Source organism: Halichoerus grypus, chromosome 1 (genome assembly GCF_964656455.1).
Source record: "Halichoerus grypus chromosome 1, mHalGry1.hap1.1, whole genome shotgun sequence".
NCBI classification, from domain to species: Eukaryota; Metazoa; Chordata; class Mammalia; order Carnivora; family Phocidae; genus Halichoerus; species Halichoerus grypus.
In genome coordinates this window covers 207944735-207960221 of record NC_135712.1, presented here as the reverse complement: position 1 = coordinate 207960221, position 15487 = coordinate 207944735, and the positions used below count along the sequence as shown (strand labels likewise).

The window sequence follows — 15487 nt, the reverse complement described above, 5'->3', positions numbered from 1 at the left end:
ATGTGAAGCCTTTTGTTTGAAAAAAACTATATCGGTTACATCTAAGTTTAAAAAATAAAATAGAACATTGAGGGGGGGAAAATGCCTGAACTTTTACGAAGGTGATAATATTGACTTAGAATGTATGAATGCTGGGGCGCCTGGGTGGCTCAGTCGTTAAGCATCTGCCTTCGGCTCAGGTCATGATCCCAGGGTCCTGGGATCAGGCCCCGCATCGGGCTCCCTGCTCGGCGGGAAGCCTGCTTCTCCCTCTCCCACTCCCCCTGCTTGTGTTCCCTCTCTCGCTGTGTCTCTCTCTGTCAAATAAATAAATAAAATCTTTAAAAAAAAAAAAGAATGTATGAACCCTACAAGCTGACATGAACATTCATAATTACAATACGACATGTTAACATGTCCCCAGAGGAAATAAGAAACATATTTCTTAGCATAGGAAGACATGGAAAACAGATAATATTTCCAAGGAAAAAATATAGAAATATTCATTAGGGGAAAACATGCACATACTTTTAATCACACAGACTCCAACTTAATTGAGAACGTACTGAGGGATGACACTCAGCTATGAGTCATAACACGAAACACCCAGAATCTGCCCGTTATGAGGAAGGTGTCACTTGTCACAGGGAAGGACTGGGTCACACAGCAGTCACTGCACAGTGCAGTAGGAGAAGGAACTCCCACACAGTTCTTGTGGACTGCACCAGGGAGCTGTCATGGCAGAGAGAGGAACACAAGTCACTAGTGGTATTAAGAGAACAAGGTGTTTACTATACAAATTAGAGCTTATATAAATACGACCTAGAGAAGAGGGGAGCAGCGCTTCAGAGAACATTCTCAACCACGACTGTATAAATCTGTTTCCTGGTGGACACATGACGGCTTGCAGGAAATCCAAACTATGCTGGGTCTTCAAAGTTGAACTGTGGTGGGGGCTTTACTACAATTTTTACACTGATGGGGTTTCTCTCCAGTGTGAGTTTTTTCATGTTTGTGATGCCCTGGGAGAAGCGAATGCTTTTTTTTTTTTTTTTTTTTTTAAGATTATTTATTTATTTATTTGAGAGAGAGAATGAGATAGAGAGAGAGAGCATGAGAGGGCGGAGGGTCAGAGGGAGAAGCAGACTCCCCACTGAGCAGGGAGCCCGATGTGGGACTTGATCCCGGGACTCCAGGATCATGACCTGAGCCAAAGGCAGTCACCTAACCAACTGAGCCACCCAGGCGCCCAAGCGAATGCTTTCTTACATGCCTTACATTTATAAGGTCCATCTCCAGTGTGGATTACCACGTGTGACTGAACACCTGAAGGATAAGTGAAGGCTTTCCCACATTCATAGAGTTTCCATTCATAGAGTTTCATTTCAGTGTGAGTTCTTTCATGTTTTTGAACATCATAGTGACTGCTGAAGGCCTCACCACATAGTTTACACTCACAGGTTTCTCCCCGCTATGACTTCTTTCATGTTTTCCAAGGAAACTGGGATAACAGAAAGCTTTACCACATTCCTTACATTCACGAGGTTTCTTCCCATTATGTATTCTTTTATGTTTTTCAAGGCATCTGGGAGAAAGGAAGGCTTTACCACATTCCTTATATTCATAGGGCACTGTGTGCCCCGTTCATGTCTTTGGTTTTTGTTGTTTTGTTTTTAAAGACTTTTTATTTATTCATTTATTTGAGAGGGAGAGAGAGAGAGAGAGAAAGCATGTGCAAGCAGGGCTGGGGGAGAGGTGGAGGGAGAGAGACAGAGAATCTGAAGCACACTCCGCCCTCAGTGCAGAGCTCGATGTGGGGCTTGACCTCATGACTGCGAGATCATGACCTGAGCCAAAACTAAGAACAGTCGTTTAACTGACTGAGCTACCCAGGCACCCCGATTCATGTCTTTGAAAGGATCTGGGACACCTGACGGCTTTCTCACACTCCTTATATTTATAAAATCCATCTTCATTTTGCTTGATCATGTATCTTCGAAATTTGGTGAAAGAATGCAAGGCTTTCCCACTTTCCTTACATTCATAGGGTTTCTCCCCATTATGACTTCTCTCATGTTTACATAAATTACTTGAATAACTGAAGGTTTTACCACATTTTGTACATTCCTTAGGCTTTTTGGCACTGTGTATCCTTTCATGTATTCGAAAGGACCTGAGACAACTGAAAGCTTTCCCACATTGCTTACATTCATAGGGCCTCTGTCCAGTGTGTGTCCTTTCATGCATTCGAATGGATTGGCGATGCTTGAAGGATTTCCCACATTCCTTACATTTATAAGGCTTCTCTTCACATTCCTGATACTCACATGGTTTGTGGCCAATGTGAGATCTCATGTGCTCGTTAAAGGATGAATGATACATGAAGACTTGTCCACACAAAGTGCATTTACGTAGTTTTATTCCAGCAGGACTTTTCTTCTTCTGATTATGATATGGAATCTGGCTGAAGGTTTTTCCACATTGACAACCTTGTTTTCTTTTACAGAGTCTTTCTACTGTATGTCTGCTGGAAAAAATGCGAAGCATATTATTATTAGCTTATTTATTAATAATTTTATATTAATAATTGTAAAAATGACTTTTTAAACTATTTAAAGTATTGGTTTCCTATCATTTCCGATTGTTTGAGAGTGAATATACAGCAGTTCCCTCCCCTCATCTGCAATTTCACTTTCTATGGTTTCAGTTTTCTGTGGCCAACCACAGTCCAGAAGCAGATGATCCTTCTGATACGTGGTCAGAGGAGCAACAGTAACCTGATGCTATATAACAATGCCTAAGTCGTTCACCTCACTTCTCATTGTGTAGGCATTTTATCATCACATCATCATAAGATGGTGAGTGCAGTACAAGTTTTAAAAAGATTTTATTTATTTATTTATTTATTTATTTGAGAAAGAGGGAGAGGAGAGAGTACGCAAGCTGTGGGGGGGCGGGGAGCAGAGGAGGAGAAAGAGGGAGAGGGAAAGAATCTTAAGCAGACTCCACGCTCAGCACGGAGCCCAATGCAGGGCTCCATCTCACATCCCTGAGATCATGACCTGAGCCGAAATCAAGAGTCGGATGCTTAACTGACTGACCCACCCAGGTGCCCCTAGGTCATATTTGATAAAAATTTTGATGAAAATATTCTAAGAATCTACAAATTTGAAGCTGGGCTGATTTGCTTTACTTGCTTTTTTAAAAATTTCATGACATCTCTACATTCGCTCCTGGGACCTTGCTTTCTCACGTGAGTGGGACTCACCTCAGATTCGTCCCAGAATTTTCATCCTGATCTTCATTGTCATGGTCTTCCCATTTTTCTTCTAAAATGCACAGTAGCGGGCGCCTGGTTCAGTTGGTTGGGCATCTGCCTTTGGCTCGGGTCATGGTCCCGGGGTCCTGGGGGTCCCTGGGGCCCCACGAGTCCCTGAGTCCTGCATCAGGCTCCCTGCTCAGCATGGAGTCTGCTTGTCCCTCTCCCTCTGCCCCTCCCCCTGCTTGTTCTCTCTCTCAAATAAATAGATAAAATCTTTTAAAAAAATAAAATACACAGTAGCTTTCTGCAGTATAAAATAAAATAAAAATTTAATTTATTTATTTTTAGAGAGGGATTGGGGAGGGGCAGAGGGTGAGGAAGAGAGAGAATCTTTTTTTTTTAGATTTTTATTTATTTATTTGACAGAGAGAGACACAGTGAGAGAGGGAACATAAGCAGGGGGAATGGGAGAGGGAGAAGCAGGCTTCCCGCTGAGCAGGAGCCTGATGTGGGGCTCGATCCCAGGACCCTGGGATCATGACCTGAGCCGAAGGCAGACGCTTAACGACTGAGCCACCCAGGTGCCCCAGGAAGAGAGAGAATCTTTTTTTTTTTTTAAGATTTTATTTATTTATTTGACAGAGAGAGACACAGCGAGAGAGGGAACACAAGCAGGGGGAGTGGGAGAGGGAGAAACAGGCTCCCCACTGAACAGGAAGCCCAATGTGGGGCTTGATCCCAGGACCCTGGGATCAGGACCTGAGCCGAAGGCAGACGCTTAACAACTGAGCCACCCAGGTGCCGCAGGAAGAGAGAGAATCTTAAGCAGGCTCCACGCCCAGCACAGAGCCCCATGTGGGTATCAATCTAACAACCCTGAGATCATGACCTGAGCCGAAATCTCATATAAATTATAGTAAATATAATTATTAAGTATATTTATATATTAAATATATAATAATTACTAAATTATAATTTAATAAATTATAAAATTTTATTAAAAGTTGTTAGATTCTAGGTCCATGAATATGGACCTATGACAATGTCTTGTTTATTCACCAACATATTCCCTTTCCACATTTCACCTCTCAAAACAGCCCTGATGAGCAAATCACACTGGTTCTCTAATGGACTCGTAAGTAAGAATGTTGTCACACTCACCTACTGAGGCCAGGTTCCTGAGGGTTTGCTGCAACACATCTCTGTAGAGTTTCTTCTGGGATGGATTCAGAAGAGCCCACCCCTCCAGGGTGAAGTTCACAGTCACATCCTCAAAGGCCACTGAATCCTGGAACATCCCATGCATGTGTACAGGAGGATGGGTGAGACAGCACTGGAGATCTCTACTCAATTTGTAAGAAATTCACATAGGACTTTGATTTCTCAACATTTATTCTATGACTGGGTCATCAAACTCTTCCTCTCTGGCTCACACCCACTGCCTCATGAATTTAACAGCATCATGAACAAGTGGGATTTACCACTACATTTTTATTGTGATCACTTCAACTCTTCATCAGTCTCTACTGTCAGGTACAGAACAACTTGGAGAAATTATGTTCAAATAAAATTAATATTTCCATTTTATTTTTTAAAAATTTTATTTATTTTTTTTTAAAGATTTTATTTATTTATTTGACAGAGAGAGACACAGTGAGAACAGGAGCACAAGCAGGGGGAGTGGGAGAGGAAGAAGCAGGCTTCCCGCAGAGCAGAGAGCCCGATGTGGGGCTCGATCCCAGGACCCTGGGATCATGACCTGAGCCGAAGGCAGACGCTTAACGACTGAGCCACCCAGGCGCCCCTAAAAATTTTATTATTTTTTTTTAAGATTTTATTTATTTGTCAGAGAGAGAGAGAGAGAGAGAGTGCACAAGCAGGGGGGAGGGGCAGAGGGAGAAGCAGGCTTCCCGCTGAGCAGGGAGCCCAATGCAGGGCTGGATCCCAGGGTCCTGGGATCATGACCTGAGCTGAAGGCAGATGCTTAACCGACTGAGCCACCCAGGCATCCCAATATTTCCATTTTAAGTACATCAAAACCTTGAAAGACAAAGTCTTCCATCTCCTCCTTTAATACCACCATATCATAAAGCACTTCATGAAGCACAGCACCATATATGATTGAAGTGTTTTTTTGTTTTTATTTTTTTTACGTCTTTGAAGACTTAGATATCTCTCTTTTTTTTTTAAGATTTTATTTATTTATTTGACAGAGAGAGACACAGCGAGAGAGGGAACACAAGCAGGGGGAGTGGGAGAGGGAGAAGCAGGGTTCCCCTGGAACAGGGAGCATGATGCGGGGCTCGATCCCAGGAGTCGAAGGCAGACACTTAATGGCTGAGCCACCCAGGTGCCCCTGAAGTGTTTTTTTTTTTTTTTAAGATTACATTTATTTCTTTGAGAGAGAGCGAGATAGAGCACGAGTGGGGGAGGGGCAGAGGGAGAAGCAGACTCCCCACTGAGCAGGGAGCCTGATGCGGGACTCGATCCCAGGACCCTGGGATCATGACCGGAGCCAAAGGCAGACGCTTAACGCACTGAGCCATCCAGGGGCCCCTGACTGAAGTTTTAATGAATAAAAACACAATGAAGAGCTGGAAGCTTGTTCTTCTAGTCCCATCCCCAAATAGGAGAGGCCAGGGGGCCTGTGGAAATGCAACTTGTAACAAAGTCCAGCTGGCCAGATTGTCCTGCAGTCCTCCAGGCCATTAGAAGTAGTCAGACCCAGGGACACCTGGGTGGCTCAGTTGGTTAAGCTGCTGCCTTCAGCTCAGGTCATGATCTCAGGGTCCTGGGATCAAGCTCCATGTCAGGCTCCCAGCTCAGGGCGTGGGGGGAGCCTACTTCTCCCTCTCACTCTGCTGCTCCCCCTGCTTGTGCTCTCTCTCTGACAAATAAATAAAATCTTAAAAAAAAAAGTAGTAGTCAGATCCAGCTGGCTAAACGAACATATTCCTGTGGAGGAGTATAATTATAATTTGTTCATATAATACTTATCATGCTCCGTTTTACCTTTTTTTCTCTGTCTCATTTCACGGGGCCAGGGAGTTATTCAGAGTTAGAGCTCAGGCATGAGAAAAAACACATAACAACTTAGACATCCGCAACATCCCTATACTCATGAGCCTCAGGGTATATTAGGATAAGATCACAGAAAAGTTCTTTCCAGCCTCGGGGTGTATTAGGATAAGATCACAGAGAAGTTCTTTCCAGCAGATTCGAAACACTGCAACCTGGGCCTTGATGACCTTGCAGAACAGGTCAAGACTTGGAATTTGCAAGGGCACTCGTTGAAATCCACAATCCTTTGATGGTGAATTTGCACATGATCACAACACACATAAAGACTTGAACAGAGCTTTTCTTCAAAACATATAAAATCCCCTTGCTCTAATTTCAGCAGCAAAGGATGCCCGACCACCACTCTAGAGGCTGTCCTCCCAACCTCTCTCATTTGAGAGCTCCCAGGTCGAGTGGAGCAGCCATCCCGGGGAATAGGAATCCCCCAGCAGCATAATTCCCCTAAATGCTGGTCCTAGCAAGAGATCAACAGCTCACAAATGTTCTGTGCCAGGGAACAGAGACAAGGCTCCCACCCAGCAATTCTGAGGCTAGAACTGATGTATTCAGTGGAACAACAGCAAAATAGTAATGCCTCTTTTGTTGTGAGTTCAGAGAGTAAGTTAGCTGCCTGGGTCGGCCCCCATTACTTTCTACAACTCATCTGTAGCGCCCCGGGGAACAAAGGTTGCAGGTGGAAGTGAACATCAGGAGGCCCAAGGCCGTTGTTTATCCTGACAAATACTTGCTCACAAAGTTTGTATGGGATGTGGGGAGAGACCCATAACCTTAGAGAGAGGAATGCCTCAGTATGCTTTGAAGTTTTTATGCAAATAGTATGGTAGATAGTAAACTCAGTGTGCCTTGAAGTTTTTATGCAAATAATATGGTAGATAGTAAACTCCTGTTTTCCTTTTTAGAGTCAGTGACTTTGTTACATGTTGGGCACACCGTGCCAATGAGCCCACATGATCAGCCCGCAGAAAACACTCTGGGCCCTGAGTCTCTACTGAGCTCCCTGGTAGACAATAATTCACGTGTACTCACAACTTCTTGCTTGGAGAACGGAGCCCATCCTATGTGAGACAACATTTGGGAGCTTGTTCCTGGTTTCCTCCACACCAAATTTAATTCAGTACTAAACAAGACTAATAAAGGCTATTTAATGATATTCATGAGAAAAAATAAGAATTGGCTATTGGGAAGTGTCAATCAAAGCAGAATAAAATCTAAGCACATAGTCTTAGAAAGAATTAAGTGCCACCCAGATGTCACCTCTCCCAAATGGTATCTTTGTAAAATTCCATAAACCCCCAAAACAGATTCTTTAGGAGTCAACAAAACCTACCTAATATGAGGAAGCATTAGTCATGAGACTCTTTAGATGTGTGTCAGTGGGCCATATGTTGAAAGATGATTGTTATCATACCCTGTTGTGGTTATCAGAGTCAAGTGACACAAACCAGAGCAAAGCTACAATGGTGAAACATTAAAGAAAATCTTTGAGGGGCGCCTGCCCATCCAAACCTAATATGAGGAATGAATGCCGAGAAATGGACAGAGTCTTCAGAAGAACAAAGTGGTGGTCTACCTAACACACATCAAGGATTGTCAAGCTATGATATTCCAGACCATACAGTATTAGCAGAGAGAAAAACAGACCAAGGGAAAGGAAGTGTCTTCCATGGGCTGGTATTAAATATGGAAATTTGGTCAAGGACAGATCAGGCATTTTAGGGCAGTGGCAGTTACCATGAACACACGGGGCAGGGACAAAGTGTTATCTATTTGGAAAAGGATGTTATATTCCCTTCTATTCCATGGAAAATACCCAGTTCATTGTGGATTTAAATGTGAAAGATCAAACGAGGACAACTGTAGAAGTCACTGGTAAAGGTTTTGTTGACACAAGAATAGGGAGAATATTCTGTTGTAAGAAAAAAAATACACCATAAAGCCAGAGACTGACAAATACAAATATATTAAAATTTAGATAGTTAAAAGATAAAAAGGGGAAGAAAACATATCAGCGATACATGCAATGTAAAAGGGTTAGTTTGCAGGGTAAAAAGAAACGGACACAATTTAAAAATGGAAAAAGAAGCAAAACACATCTAACATCAGACGAAAGATCATATATGAAAAAATGTCCATCACCTTGGTAATGAAGTAACAGGCCAATAAAATGCCCAGTAGATCCCATTTCATAGGAGGCCAGTGCCCTACCCATTAGACAACTGGAACAGCTCCATTTCAGTGGTTAGAACAAAAAGTAAGTCAATTTAATAATCCCAAGTGTTAAAGACCACTGTGAACAATTCAGAAAGTTATGCAAGAATGGAGGAGGGTTGAGTGATACAATCCATTGTCATTTCCTATAAAATTTGGCCTGATCACTATCTACAGCCCAGCAATTTTTCAACAATGTCCGATGGGGAGAACAAAGGCAAGAGAAATGTAGCTAAAATTAAGTCTCCTTACAACTTGCAGCCCACTGAAAAATCCCTGAGACAGACAGGGTGTAACACTCCTGTAACTCCCTCAAGGATTTTCTCCCTCTCCTTTTTTTTAAAGATTTATTTATTGGGGCGCCTGGGTGGCTCAGTCAGTTAAGCATTTGCCTTCAGCTCAGGTCATGATCCTGGGGTCCTCGGCTAGAGCCCCGCATTGGGCTCCCTGCTCAACAGGGAGCCTGCTACTCCCCCTGCTTGTGCTCTCTCTTAAATACATAAAATCTTAAAAAAAAGAAGATTTATTATTTTGGGTGGGAGGGGCAGAGGGAGTGAGAAAATCTTAAGGAGGCTCCACGCCCAGCACAGAGCCCAACGTGCGGCTCAATCTCACAACCCTGAGATCATGACTTGAGCAGAAATCAAGAATCTGACGCTTAACTGACTTGAGCCACCCGGGCACCCCTCAAAGATTTTCTTTAATGTTTCACCATTGTAGCTTTGCTCTGGTTCGTGTCACTTGACTCTAACGTAGTGTCACATACTCCCAGGGTATAACAATCATCTTTCAACATATGGCCCACTGACACACATCTAAAGAGTCTCATGACTAATGCTTTACTAAAAAGAACAACCTTATCTTAACAGCAAGCCCTCCAAGGTGCTAGAGACCCTGCTTTCAGCATACACAAATTCCTTAGAGACTTACGTTATCCCTAACCCCCCCGCTAACTAAAAAGTGTAGAATCAGTTACTCCTCACAATCCCACGGCAGCTCCTTCTGCCCACCGGTCCTGTCCCAGTGCTTTAAGAAAAGCCCCATTTTGCCCCAAAAATATGTCAAGAATTCTTTCTTGATCATTTGCTAGGCAGCCCCACATCAATGTTCATGGAATTTTTTGTGCATTAGCACTTGGAGACTCATATGAGGATGGCATGCACTAACATCAAAAGACTGGAGGATTTATCAGTAGAACAATAAAGCAGAGAGGATTGCAAAATATGTACCAGGTTACCCACTCTATGACTGTTAGGGTCAACTGCATGGGCAGGTGGACCCCCACCCAAGATATGGTTCAGATTGTCTACACTGACAACACACACATGCCTAGAGGGTATGAAAGTGTTTCTTATTTCCATAACACAAGCATCCAGAGAGGGCAGTGCTGGGCAGGCCTCTCAAGCAGGTGGGAAATGCCTGGAGAGAGCAAGGAAAGCTGCCTGGCCTGGGTTTTTTATTGGGGCTTGGGGGTGGGCTAGGGTGAGAGTTGGGGTACAGGGGCAGGGCCTTCTGTGGGTTGAATCACTTGCCAAAACCAAAGGAAGGAGCACCCAGGGTGTTTGGTCCCCTTGTACAGATGTGGGGCACAAGGGGAGGAAGGAGAGATGAGGGTTGACATCAAAAAAAAGAAGGAGTCAGAGACTTCTGGTCTCTGGTTGGGCACATGAGGAGCTTAGAAGCTGGCTTCCAGTCCTCAGAAGACAAAAGCCAAGAAACCTAAAATCAACAACTCCTCCATCACAGAACTGAGGGTACCAGGGTAAAGCACGGTCTCCAAAAATTAGAAAGAGAGGCCAAAGAGTAGCCATTTAAAAATATGTCCAAGATATTTTGGCCTCAACACAATGTATTTCACCAGAGTGTAACTGACTGGGATTTTCCCAGAGCCTATCTGACCTGGGGAATGAAACAGCCAACCTGAGTCTCTTCCAGCCTTTTCTACAAGGTGGAACACTTATGAGGACAATAGGGTTTTTATCCTCCACCTGATACCCAATACATGGTGTCTGTCCCAATGCCACTTCTCCAAATCTTGTGTCACCAAACAGGTGTCCAGTGGTTCAATCCTAACACTAACACCCAGAGTTCACGTCCGACTCCACAAGTGAAGAGCTCCGTCCCACACACCGGCCCCACTCCAGACGCCAGCCACAGATGGTGTGCTCAGCCGTCTACACACTCAGGTTCCCTCTATGGGCCACCATGTCTGGTGACTTACTGAATCAGTTGTAAGAACTCAGCAAAGCCCTTAACTATACTGATTTGCTCTAAAGGATACAACTCAGGAACAGACAAAGGTAGTGATGTGTAGGTCAAAGTAAGGTGGTCATACCGGTGGGGGGGGGAGGGGGAGAAGGGGGCTGCAGAGCATGCCCCCCCTGCCGGCACCTGCCTGTGCTTTCCAACCCAGAAACTCTCTGAATCCTGGCTTTCAGGGTTTTCATGAGGATTCACTGGCCATTGGTGATTAATTCAATCTCTTAGACCCTCTCCTCTCTCTAGAGGCTGGGAGCTGGGGCTGAACATTCCAAGCCTGTAGTCAAGGCTTGGTGTTTCCAGTGTCCAACCCCATCCTGAAGCTATCTAAAGGCTGGCCAATAGTTTCCTCATTAAAACAAAAAAATATTCTGTCACCCTTATCACTCAAGTAATTCCGAGGGCTTCAAGAGGTTTTTGCTAGGAACTGGGGACAAGGACCAAATACCCTTCTTTTTTCTTTTTAAAAATTTTATTTACTTATTTATTAGAGAGAGAAAGAAAGCACACACAAGCAGGTGGAGAGGGAGAAGCAGGCTCCCCGCCGAGCAGAGAGCTGGACGCGGGGCTTGATCCCAGGACCCTGGGATCATGTCCTGAGCTGAAGGCAGATGCTTAACCAACTGAGCCACCCAGGTGCCCCCCAAATATCTTTCTTCTTATATATCAGGATGTCAAGCCTGGGGACACAGGCTCACTAAAAGATTGAGAGCAAACCACTGGAGTGGAGAATGCTTCCCCTCTGCCCCTACCTGCTTCTATATCAACTGGGCTCTTGTTTAACACAAGTGCATTACCCTGAAAGAATTAGATGCTTTCTGGTAGCACCAAAATAATGCAAGAATGTCCCCTCTCACCAATCCTAATCAACCCTGTACTGGGATTCTGAGCTAAAGCATTAAGACAAGAATGTGTAAACAAATTAATGTGAGTTCCCTCCTTGGTGGGTTATAGACCGAGACTACACCAGGTGGAGTTGTTACACGAAGGAAACTTTATTTGCAGCAAATAAGGAGACCTCGGGGAATAGTTTCCAAAGTCGTGGTTCCCGGAGCAGGTTCTTTTCATTTCAGGTTTAGGATGCATGTTCAGAAAGGGAAGCTTTGTCACTGCCATGTAAAGGTGGGCGTGCCTCAAATGCTTGCAGTGGCCAGCAATGGCCGGCCACAGCTAGAATGGAGACGTGGTCGGGTCACCACTGCAACATGAAGCACCACAGGGCACAAAGCACGAGCTCCCCAGCACCCAGCAGTGCTTGCCACCACCAGGCCACAGAGCAGGTGTGCAGGTCAAAGCAAGAGCAAACAGATGGCGGTCACGTGGGCACACGCGGCTCACAGCATCCATTGTCATGGCCACGTGCACGGTAGGGGCGCCTGGGTGGTGCAGTCGGTTGAGCCGACTCTTGATTTTGGCCCAGGTCGTGATCTCAGGGTCCTGGGATAGAGCCATGTATCGGCACAGAGATTCTCTCTCCCTCTGCCCCCCACCCCCGCCCTCGCTCTCTCTCTTTCTCAAATAAATAAATCAAAAAAAAAAAAAAAAGAGAGAGAGAGAGAGAAGTTGAGGGGTATGGCTATGTGGGCCCCCCCCCCAAACCCACACAGACACCCATACAGTAGGGAAAGGCTTAGGACTCACAGAACAGAGGTCTCAGAGCAGGGCGGGCCTCTCAGGCAGCTCTGAAATGGCTTCAAAGAACAGAAAGGAGACTGGCTGGGTATGGAGGTCACTGGGGTTGGGGAGTAGGGCAAGGGGAAGAGTTCTGCATACTGGCAGGGGCTGTTCTGGCTGGAATCTCCTGCCTGCTCTAGAGAAGAGACCACCCAAGCTTTCTCATCAGTTCATCCAGCTGGGCGCACAAGGCTTCAGCTGTCAGCACTCAAACATCCAAAAAAGCAAAGTGAGACTGCTCATTGCAAGGACAAATGTTGGTACGAAGCTCCCGCTTGCTCTCTCTCTCTCACATAAATAAGTGAATCTTTAAAAAAATAAAATCAAACACAGAAATTTATGTATACTATATTTTACTATTTAACAGTCTTGATTTAATTTTAACTTTTGTACATAAGAAACCATTCTAAGATCTCATTCCTTTAAACATTAATGGTTACAAAAGTGCAAACCGTACAAAAGGAAAAATTTCAAAACTCCTTCTAACCAAAAGGACATAAGGCATCACAGAACTCCTGACCTTCACAGACCTTCTCAATGTAGTAAATTGTAAGTAAATTACAATCTGAGTCCACCTACAATGTGATGCCAGACTCAAACCCTTTATTTTTTTTAAAGATTTTATTTATTTATTTGACAGAGGGAGACACAGTGAGAGAGGGAACACAAGCAGGGGGAGTGGGAGAGGGAGAAGCAGGCTTCCCGCTGAGCAGGGAGCCCGATGCGGGGCTCGATCCCAGGACCCCGGGACCATGACCTGAGCCGAAGGCAGACGCTTAATGACTGAGCCACCCAGGCGCCCCTCAAATCCTTTGTTTAGAAAAAGCCCCCCCAAAACCAGTTACAATCTTAGAAGACATCTGCGCTGCAATCCCCCCTGCCTTCCCGTATGCACTTGCATCCCCACCTTGCAGGGCCTGTTGCTTCTCTCAGTATAAAGGCTCCTCCTCTGGTGGGTGTGAGCAGGTAGGACGCCAGTAGGGGGAGGTTCCCCAGGAAGAACCTACTGGGCCTTCAAATACTTCCCTTTGCAGGCTCAAGGGGCCCCTTATCTTAGAGACACTGACCTGGGGTCTCTGACCACCACTGGAGTCGCTCTGGGCCACCAGAGATGTTTTAAATGACACAAACCCAGTAATGAAGAATCCCGCAAAATCACTAAACCCAATGTTTATGGGGAAAGGAAGGAGGAAAGAAAAGGAAGACATTTTTTGAGTTCAACAAAAAAAATCCACTTTTTTTTTGCTGTTAAACAGTAAAAAAAGTAACTATTATTTCCATGGCAAGAAATTGCTTTATAACAGTTAATCACTAGTTCAAGTCTAAGCTCTGGAATTATATTTGAAATCACCCCACCCACATCTCAAAAAAAATAAGTAACAAACCTCAAAATATTACTACAACCTGCTCAGGAGAGAAAAATTGAGAAACTACAAATATTAATACATGCAATGCTATACTGGAATATTTTATTTTTTCTGAAATACACTTCTTTCATACCTCTTTGGAAATATTTCATACTGTCTTTCAAGGTCTATTGCGTAAATAAATTTTACATTTATTGAAAAATGAAGACTTAATACAACGTTGTTCCAGGTGGTTATTCTCTGCTTCCTCTCTTGTAAAATACCCGGACAAAAAATAAACCTTTTAAAATGAGCCATCCACTGACTGCGTGAAAATGATAAACAATTAAAATACTGCATCTGTTTGAATTGCACCGCGGAGAACAGTTGGTACTGATGCTATGAACTGAAGAGGGGAAGTTGGCGTCTGGGGAGGCGGGGCGGGATTTGGAAACAAGCATTTGCCAGTCCGAGGAAAGGAAAGGCTGGGGGACAGGGTCGTGGATTTGACCCTCTGCCGCCCAAACATCGGGAACACTCAGGAGAAAACGGGTGCCTCCCGGGAGAAAGGAGGGATTGGAGCCCCTGGACCACAGCACCTCCCGCGCACGAAACTCGGACACCGAGTCAGGACTGTCCCCTGCCGACCCTCCCCGTGGTCACTGCACGATCGGGGGAGACGCGGCCGCGCGCAGGGACCGGACAAGACGCCGGGGTCCCGGCTGCCGGCCCAGCCCGCACGCCGCGCGCCGGAGGGGACTGAGGTCCGAGCGGCGCCACCGGGGACTCGGCTCCGCAGACTCCGGGGCTCCCGCGGGAGGTCGGGTCTCGCCGCGGCCCGTTGCCAGCCCCTCCGCCCCGTCCTGGCACACCCGGCCCCGCACGCTCACCATTTCCCGGCTTCTCGGTCCGCCGGCGTCGGCCCTACGGCTCCCGCAGCCGGTGCAGGTCACCGCGCCACTGACGCGGCAGCAGAGCCACCCGGGACCGTTAAGCGCAGGTGAGACTTGACCGCGAGCAAGACCGCAAGCGTCCACGCGGCTGCGGAGCGTCGCCACACCCACCTGCCCCTGCTGCGCCCCTGATTGGACAGCTCGCAAGGACCCGCCCCTCTGCTCCTGAGTGACAACAGGGCGGGAGGTCCAATTGCTGAGGCGCAGCCGTCTCTGCGGGTGGTCGGGAGCCCGTCCCCTCCTTGGACTTTTGCTTTTACACCAAACTTGGTCCAGGCCCTAGAGGGACAGTGGCGTCTTCCTGCAGCTCCCTCTAAACGTGGGGACACAGGTGTGCGCAGGGAGTCCCAGAGTCCTTTCCAGTAGAGCGACGCCCTTGTTCAGAGCAAGAGGGGCGCCTGACCAGGCCAGGCAATGCCTGACAGGGACTAGAGGGTCTGAGGTCCTCCCTGGGCTCAGGGGTTGGCATGAGGCTGAGAAACCACTCATGGACCTGTGACCCTTGCTTACAAACACACTTAAGGCGCCTGGGTGGCTCAGTTGTTAAGCATCTGCCTTCGGCTCAGGTCATGGTCCCAGGGTCCTGGGATCGAGCCCTGCATCGGGCTCCCCGCTCAGCGGGAAGCCTGCTTCTCCCTCTCCCACTCCCCCCTGCTTGTGTTCCCTCTCTAGCTGTCTCTCTCTCTGTCAAATAAATAAATAAAATACACACACACACACACACT

At 46.0% G+C, this 15487-nt stretch overlaps 1 long non-coding RNA gene across 2 annotated transcripts; it reads right to left on the bottom strand.

Annotated features, from left to right (window-relative positions):
* Positions 1-528: 528 nt before the first annotated feature.
* LOC144378796 (uncharacterized) lies at positions 529-14840 on the bottom strand. Of its 2 annotated transcripts, none has more exons than XR_013441242.1 (4): positions 14700-14840; positions 4403-4529; positions 2307-2506; positions 529-711 (listed from the first exon to the last, which is right to left on the bottom strand). It is a non-coding gene; the product is annotated as an uncharacterized LOC144378796 (long non-coding RNA). The 2 variants fall into 2 exon arrangements; XR_013441243.1 differs by having other exon boundaries at positions 2307-2503.
* Positions 14841-15487: the final 647 nt, after the last annotated feature.